Source organism: Plectropomus leopardus, chromosome 4 (assembly GCF_008729295.1).
Source record: "Plectropomus leopardus isolate mb chromosome 4, YSFRI_Pleo_2.0, whole genome shotgun sequence".
Classification (NCBI taxonomy): domain Eukaryota; kingdom Metazoa; phylum Chordata; class Actinopteri; order Perciformes; family Serranidae; genus Plectropomus; species Plectropomus leopardus.
Genome location: NC_056466.1, coordinates 6,633,080 through 6,642,290, shown reverse-complemented (window position 1 = coordinate 6,642,290; position 9,211 = coordinate 6,633,080).

Sequence of the window (9,211 nt, the reverse complement as noted above, 5' to 3'; positions counted from 1 at the left end):
GCAAACCCACACACCATCCCTACATCTCAGGTCGCTTGTTTTCTCCGCCTGCCTCTGTAACATTCATCATCTCTGTCTTTGTATCCAAAACATCGAGAGAACAGTGAGACAAATCAGTTGGGTTCACAGCCTAGTTGTTTGGTTTTTTTTGCTTTTTTTTCTAAAATCACAGTCTTGGCTAACCCATTTGTCACTTTTTGGGCCATCAGGGAAATGCTGATACATTAAGAATGTATCCTCGCAATACACATGCAGTACATAGTGGCAGGATGTTTGTATTATTTGTACATGTGTGTAGTACTTGTGTGCAGTTAAGCATATTGCCATCAGGCCAGACAGGCAACTGAAACTAGCATGAAGAGGCAGCATGTCTGTCAATAATTAATGAAAGATTTGAGACCCCACGGTATCAAGCCAAAGTCTCTCACAATTCCTCGTGTCACTGAAAAGATTCAAACTGTAGACTAATTCAAATTTTTATGACTTCAGTGCATAATGGCCTCTGAACTCTGGTCAGCTACAACTGTGTCTTTTTTTTTTTTTTCAAAGTTTCAGCCCTCATTTCGAGTGATAATGATAACATCGTCAACTATGTTACTCACTGAGGTCTGGGAATGTGACAGCAGTGCAACAAACAGGAAATCTGCCAAGCTGCAGACCACTGTTCGAGAGCAACAAACAACCAAACTGTTTGTGAGTCATTGCTGTCATTGCTTTGGCAAAAAAAGTGATTGTTTTTTACTGAAACATCGCTGGGTTTTCTAGTGGCGATTGTGCCCCTAAAGTGGGTATTTTCAGCCAAAATATGATCTTTTCCTGACCATACAAGCAAGGGGGAGGGCATGCACATCCAAAGGACTTTTACAGGTGCTGGATCAAAAAATTAAACCAAAGCAAGAATCAAACAAAATATCTACACACTGTTTTAAAAGCTCCCAGTGAATTTTAATTATGCAGCACTTTGATCTAACAGAGATCTAGTCAGGCATTTTCCTGATGAATGCCCACAAAGATCTGTGTTAGATCAAAATGCTGCACAATTTACGGGTTTACGGCTTTTAATAAAGTGTGCAGATCTTTTGTTTGATTGATTTCCTGACCATAACTATAAGTGCTTTTTGTGCCCAAACCTGACAACATGTTAAGGACAGTGTTGCTGAAACACAGGTTTATATGCAAATGTAACATATCCATGGTTTGCAGAAATTGGATGCCAAGATTTTTTTCTGTGTAAGACCCAAGTTTAAATAAACCAAACTTTCCTTTAAAATAATAGTTTGACATTCTCGGAAACACTGATACAACTATCAAGGCTGTACCATAACCAAGCAAGAGCAATCAGGTGATTAGCGTAGTGTGAAGACTGAAATCAAGTGAAAATAGTTAAATGTAACTAGCCTGTGAACAAAGATCTCCGTGATAGATCAAATATATTGGAAATATAATACTGTATTTATGCCAGGACCCTAAAATTATATAATTATAACATTTTAATATAATTTAAGAGAGGGATTTTTACTCTTATTATATGCATTTGATATGAAACAAGAGATAAATTAACACATGGAAACAGGATTACAATTTGGAAGTTGTATTTCTGTAAATCATCAGATTCTACAGAGATTAAAAAAAAAAACAAGAACTTCACTAAAACCTTGATTAAATTTAAAAATGTCAGGTTAACAAATTGTTCTTTCTTATTCAGGGTGTAAAACTTACATCAAAAGCAGAGTCACTTAGTTATTCCTATCACAGTATACATCATTATAATCCAACAGTTGTCTGAACTAAAAAATGTCATCCACTTGGCAACATCCCCACATGCCTCTGTCATTACCCGCTGAGGTCTCTCAGCAGTTAAGATGAACACTGCAGTTTGTGCTGGATTAATTCTCAGTAATGGAAGATGAGAGCAACTGGCAAGCTTCAGTGTTATCCTTGAAAGTGTCAGTGTCTAGCTTTTACTTTCATTTATTGTTAGGGGTCGGTCCCCTCCCCCCAGACTAACAGCTAAATCCACATTTTTCAAAGTAAAAAGTTTTTAACATCAGAATAAGGGTTTGTCCAGGTTTCTGAAACCAATACCAAAGTGTGCATTTAGGCATACTTTTTTTAATTCATTTTTTAAAAAAGTTTTGCTCATTTTGTCACCTTTTTTATACTCATACCTTCCCAACAATCAAATCTTTTCCTCTGTTGCCTTTAACATTTGGTCTTTATCTCTCTATCTCTCTCTGTCTCTTACACAGTTTGCATGATTACAAGCCTCAGGGCAGTTCAGGATATCATGTTTTTACCTTCACCTCAAGTGAAGCAATTCATCTTCATAGTGACTATATGAGTTATGAGACACATTTTGCATACTGAATATTTGGTTATTATGTGCATTTAGGCTGGGAAGGCCACTTTTGTTTAATGCAGACTATTGTAAAAGCAATACACGTAATTCAAGAGTAATTTCTCTCTGCATGTTTCGGCTGGTTGACTTATTGAGCGAGCACTGGGTGTTAAATTGTCTGCATGGTATTTATTCTTTTGCCAGTTCTTTATCCATCATCATACTGTATACTGTACACACAGAGAAACAAATGAACCTCTTCGCTTGCAAATAATTACCAACATCAAGACCACAGTGGGTCCTGCTTTTAACAGCCTCGTAAGACACAGTTAATGGGCTGTTCAGTCAATAACAGTTCCTTCCTCTAGAATTTCTATGTGAAGACTGTCCATAAAGACTAGAAAAAATAGAAAAAACGATTTAATTTAGATTTTAATTTGATCTGAATCCACTGGGCAACAATTAGTTGTGTAATGTAGCATTTAGTCCCGCTCAGCATGTACAGTGTGTTCTCTTCTGGACCAGCGTCAGTGTCCCTGTTAGCTGTCCCTGTTAGCTGTCCCTGCTCTCTGGCACTGTGAGAGCATCACTGAGGCCTCTGCAGCCTCTGGGCTACAGCCATGTGTTTCACGCTCTGATGGCACCATAACTTACCATAGAAGAGATTATCCAGTGAGTCAAACTTCTCTCTGATCTCTTCCAAGTCTGTGTGTTTGTGTGTGTGTGTGCGGCCACATCACCCGTGAATTATGTTCGTGTACAACTATTCTGCATTAGAGATTTATGCTTAATGTTAGAGCCATTTCGGGAATTCAATAAGACTTCATAAAGTGTGTGGGTGGTGGATGAGTGTTTACTGGTCTTTATGAATATTTTTCTGCTTCTGTGTGTTGCTTCTATTTTAGACAGAATGGGTGGGGGGTATTTTATATGTCCAGGGGTCCCTTGTAATCTGTCCGTTGCTGTATGCTATTTGGGGTTATAAATAGTAACGATTTACAAATATCCAACCCGTTATCATTCCCAGGTCATTAAATAGAGTCAGTCTGTCCTTTAGCGTGTCTATGTGATGCAAAGCTAAAACATATTGTAACGTGGTTAATGTTGTTATACAGTCCGGTTAGAATTAGGCAACAACATTTGTTAGTTAGGTTAATAAAACGATCACGGTTTGGGTTACAATAATATTAAATAATGGGTTGAAAATATGTTATGTGGGTGATGTCAGTGTGCAACAAAGATATGTTAATTACTTAATGTTGCAATGGGATGGGGCTGTGGCTCAGAAGATAAAGTGGGTCATCCACCAGAGAGGTTGGTGGTGCAATCCCCAGCTCCTCCGCTCCACATGTCAAAGTATCCTTTGGCCAGATACTGAACCTCACACTGCTCCTGCCATCGGTGTGTGTGATTGTGTATGAATGCTGAGAAAATCAGAGTAGCAGGCGGGGGAGATTATATGATATTGTTATTAAAAAAGAGAGAAAATGTCCAGAAATTTTCATTAATAAATCTAACCATTATATATTATGAGTTAACACATTTTATAGATGAGCTGCCATTCTTTGAATCTGGGTCCCTGTCTGGCCCCCTCATTTAAACATTTCTTAACCCGCCCCTGATTACAGATATTTTCACAGAAATATCTGAAGAGTGAAATTTATAGATAAAAAGCTACATTTTGTGTGACAGAGTCACCGTGTGTCAATCATTTTGGTTTAATCCTGTGCTCTGACTGTTGAAGGATTGAATTAGTTTTTACATCTCATTTACAGATTGAGTCATTAATGATGTCTGGAGGTCAGTGTAATGAAATAGGCATCCCATTTCAGACCTTTCAACAGGCGACACACCACTTTGAAAGAGAGAAAACTTTGAACAGAGATGACAATCAGACCACTGATTTCAACAACACAAGTTGATCAGACATAAACTTCACCTGAACCATGACCTTCAAGCTGAACCTATCGGCCTTTGGCTCCAATAAATGGACCAAGCAACTGAAGGACTGCGAGACAGCAAACAAGGCTCTAAGTACCGAGGTCAAAGTGTGGAGGGATCGACTCCAGGATGCAGAGGAGCATATTGCCCACCAGGAGAAGAAGGTCTGTGAGCTTTCTACCAGGCTGGACTCAGAGACCAAAGAAAAAGTCTCTGGGGGAAACAGATTGAGTTTCTCACCAGTGAACTCCAGAAAGAGCAGATCTGGAGACTGGATCTGAGTGAGCAGCTGCAGCAACAAAAAGAGACCCATCAGCAAGAACTTGAGGCAGAGAAACAGTCTCATGCTGAAAGGGTGAAAGAGGATCAGGAGCTGATCCAGGACCTGAAGGAGGAGCAAGATGACCTCTGTCGGGAGTTAGAGAGCCTGGCAACCAGACTGGAGGAGTTGACCTCAATCAACCACAATGTCGCCACCCAGCTCAAGGCTAAAGAAGAGGCCAACCAGGCCCTCCAGAGAGAAGCGGCCCATCTGAAGGAAGAGCTGAAGGAGAAGGAGCAGGACTCCCTCACTCTTTTAGAGGCCCTTCAACTTGAGCCCGAGCCTGAACCCTCAGAGGAGAAGCTCCCGGAGAGAAAAAAGAGACACTCTGTCTGGAAAGTGATCTGCCACGTCCTCAGTTTGAGGAAGAAGAACAAAGGCAGGTGGGAGGAGTCCACATCCAACTGAGACTTCCTCACCTCAACGGCTCAGCACCATCCACCATTGCCGGCTGTACGCCGCAGGGCAGCACGCCGCAGGGCAGCACGCCGCAGGGCAGCACGCCGCAGGGCAGCATGGTGGCCCAGTGATTAGCACTGCGGCCTCAAAGACAGACGTTACTGTCTGTGTGGAGTCTCCACGCTCCTCCCCGTGTCTGTGTGGTTTTCCCCCAAGTATTTTGGTTTCCTCCCACACTCCAAAGACGTGAATTCAGGTGAATTAGACACTCTAAATTGACCCCAATTATTCAACTTAAAAAATAAAAACTTCAAATAAACACATTTCAAAACTAATATTCTGATTGTATAGCTGCATTTGTAGTAATTTTTTAGGTTTGTTGCTCAGTTCTGTTACACACAACACTGAACGATCAATGTTTAAGGACAGCAGGATTGTTGGACAGAACATTCAAGCTGTGTTTGGTTTATATTTGGGTTGACTCATTAGTGATACTTAAATCTTAAGTGTGTCTGAAATCACTCCTTGTGTACTATGTATGTCACTACATAATGATACATTTTATTTGAGTGCTGTGGGAAATTTCTGCATTCAAGTAAGTCCACTGCATGTACACCACTTTCTGCCAATCCCAAAAAAGGTACGATGCAAAAATATTACAGAAACTGCTCTGTTACTAATAACAGTAAAATTATGTAAGTACTATGAGGAAAATTTAAAAGTAAAAGCACTTAATGCAGAAAAAGTTAAGCAAATTTAATAAATCAAAATAATGAAAGGATAAACATAACGTCATATTTGAGAAATTCAAATCATAAAATGTTTTTGCATGAAAAATGAGTAGAGATTAACAACAATTATATTTTAAGAAATCCTAATTGTTTCAGCTACACAAGCAAAACTCTTAATTTTTAAAGTAACTGTCGTGAAGCAAAGAGCACAATAATTCCCTCTGAACTATGGAGTAGAAATTTAAAGTTGCATGAGATAAAAAAAAAAAAAGACTCAACAGAAGCACAGTACTTGAGTAAATGTTCTAATTATATCTAACAATCAAAATCAGATCCCTGCAGCAAAATCTTATCAAACGGATATCTGTGACATACTGCTCATACATTTAGTGGTCCTTGATCAAAAGGTTGAGAGCTACTGGCTTAAAATACCATTGTATATTGTAGCTTTAAATTAATTTAAACTAAGGGGCTTATTTTTTTTTTCTTTTTTTAAAGGATTGGCCTCAACCCCAAAGTACATAAAATGTGTGGATGTCCTCAGCTATGTGTTGTATTTTTTTATATAATATATGAGAGCTTGGGGATGTAACAGTGCACTGGGTGTAGCCCAAATATAATTATTCTGAAACAAAATCCAGGAATGCGACAGTAAATAAATCTAAATTATGCATATCCACAAATTACTGACTGATTGCAACCTGCAACAACTGACACTGCTACTGCAACTTGTAATTACACATGAAAACTACAGCTGAGCATTTGACCGTCTGATAAATAAATGTTATTATGTCGTTGTCATGCATAATGATACATTTTATCATAACACTGAAATTATTTTTGAAAAGCACCAACATGTCTGGATTTTAATTAGATGTTGCAACTGGAAGCTTAATTATACCTCTGGTGGCTTTTTGAGCATAATGACAACAAAAATATCCAAGCAATCCTCCTGTGTCATTGTGTTAGTGTGTGTTAGCGTGTTAGTGTGTGTTAGCGTGTGTGTGTGTGTGTGTGTGTGTGTGTGTGTGTGTGTGTGTGTGCATGGAAAATGTTTATGCATAATGTCTTTCACAATGAAGTTATTATTTTTCTGTGGCATATTTTAAAACCTTTACCAGCAAATGCTCTTCACGTTATTTGAACAAATATTGCATTTATTTTAAGTTCAAAGACAAAAGAAAGGCAAAGATTATTTGTACAAACATGTTTTCTCCCTTTCAGCATGAGTTGTGCATTTCTTCATTGAATAACAAAAAAGTATGGGGATAGATGAAATTTTAAAAATGAAGCAGTACCATTATAGTGCTTTAATCTGATGACAATGTATTTGTGTTCAAAGCAATCAAAATTTTTGCCATGCATGTTTGCTGCGCTGCATGTTTGCTCTTAATAATAAACTTAATCAAAAGTGACAAGAAAAAAAAGATTAAATTAACAGCCATGGAATTGGATGATAGAATCCTCTCACGCATTAATAAATGCAATGCTATTTCAGGAGCAACTAATCAAGCAGCATTTAATCCAATATTTACCAGGCCAACCAATTACCTTGTGGAACATTAATCAGAGAGAACATTTATAAACACATGGTTTCTAATTAAAAAAAAACAAAAAAAAAAACAGCCTGCCCTTATTTATTTTAAAGAGCTGCCAAATGCGCCAGAAATCGTATCTCTAATTGTAAATGACACAAGAAAGCGGTGAGCGCTATGGGCTCTGACAGTAAACAGCTTGATGTATTAGACTGGGGAGCGGGTACGACAGTCATCAGTCAGCTCAATGGCGGCAGAGTTCACCAGCTGCTGCAGGGTGGAGTTCAGTGTGGTAGAGAGTTCGTATCACGTCTACTGGATGTGGAAAGTTCCCAGTTCGCTAACATCTGTCAGATGTTAATTTTCAGGTTCTAGTCCTAAAGGACTACGTGATGTGCAGTTTTGATCCAAGCCAAGATTGGATAATCCTCTGTAGAGCCATGCAGGAATCATCACTACGCACTCTAAGCTAAAATGCAGTTATTAAATATTTGGTAAAAATTAAGCTATCTATGGAAGCCCACTTCTGTTAGTGTGATGAAAAACAAGTGTCTATTTGTGCCAGGGTGAGAAGAGTAACACAGGAGCTATCCGCTATTTACACCCATTCCCACGACACTTTGTTATGAATCCCACTGCATGCTGTGATTGGCTAATCCTCCTCACATTGACGCGTCAAGGTCAGAAGCAGTTGGAGTTAGGGCAAAGAGGTCATGGTTAGGACTAGTGTAACACAATTTCAGAAATTCTTTGACTTTAAAGTGATAATTATGAGAAAAAGATCACAAATGTACTGCCAGAATGTCAGATGACTTGGTATAAAGAGTGACACTTTTACCCATTTTCCACCAAATATTGCACATTTTTTTAAACATGGGAAAACTCACTAAAAGTAGATGACAGACTCCTGGCCATTGCCAGTAGAGTAGAGCTGTACACGGCCCTGTGGCAGATGAGTATGTCTTTCTTGTTATTCCGTTGCGTCACGTTCAATGTCACCAACACGAGAAAGCACTATAGAGGCCAGTGAAAATGTTAGGGTGGTTACTTCTCTTTTATATCTCTTACTTGTTCAATTTCTCTTTCTACCTCAGTGCAGACTAATTTGGAATGATGTCTGAGCGCTGCTGGGTGGAGAATTATGGTATTTTGTGGTGTTGCATCATTGCATCTCGTCAGTAAAAGGGCTAAAATTAGCACATTCACCTGAGTGTTGTAATTCCATCACTGCCAATCGGACCCAGAGCCGATAAACACCCGTGACTACTGCTTAGTCGTTTGACCCGGGTGTGAAAGCTGATTCTAACCTTTTCCATTACACTGAAAAGCCAGATGTTAGTGGGTGTAAGCGGGCTTTTTTGTGCAGTGGTAAAGGGGCTTATGCGTATGGACTCATAATCAAAGAGATATGAAGGGAGTAAGATACAGTGAATGAATCAGTCAAGCAAAGGACTTTCGCACACTGGGGTTTGAGCTGTTTGAGTCAGCATTGGCTGTTTAAAGCTGCTGATTGCACACTGTGTCCATTAACTTAAGCAGAATAGTTGGCAAGACCCATTTATGTTAACGTCATAATTTGATGTTGCTAGGATGTGCAGCAATATATACACTAGGTGTGAACAGCATTATTGGCTACGGACACCTGGGTGTAAATAACTCTAAAAGCAAGATCATGCAAGCCATAGTAATGAGAAACATTCGCAAAAAAATGAATTAGTATCTCAAAACAACAGAAACATTTTCAAAATAATGAGACAGTATCTAAAGGCAATAGGAAACTTTATCAATATATGAATCATTATTTCCAAGAAACTTTCTCATTATTTAAAGAAACTTACTCATTATTTTGAGAAAGTTCTTGTTATTTTGAGATACTAACTCATTATTTTGAGATACTAGGTCATTATTTTGAGAAAAGTAAGTCATTATTTCAGTAAAGTTTCTC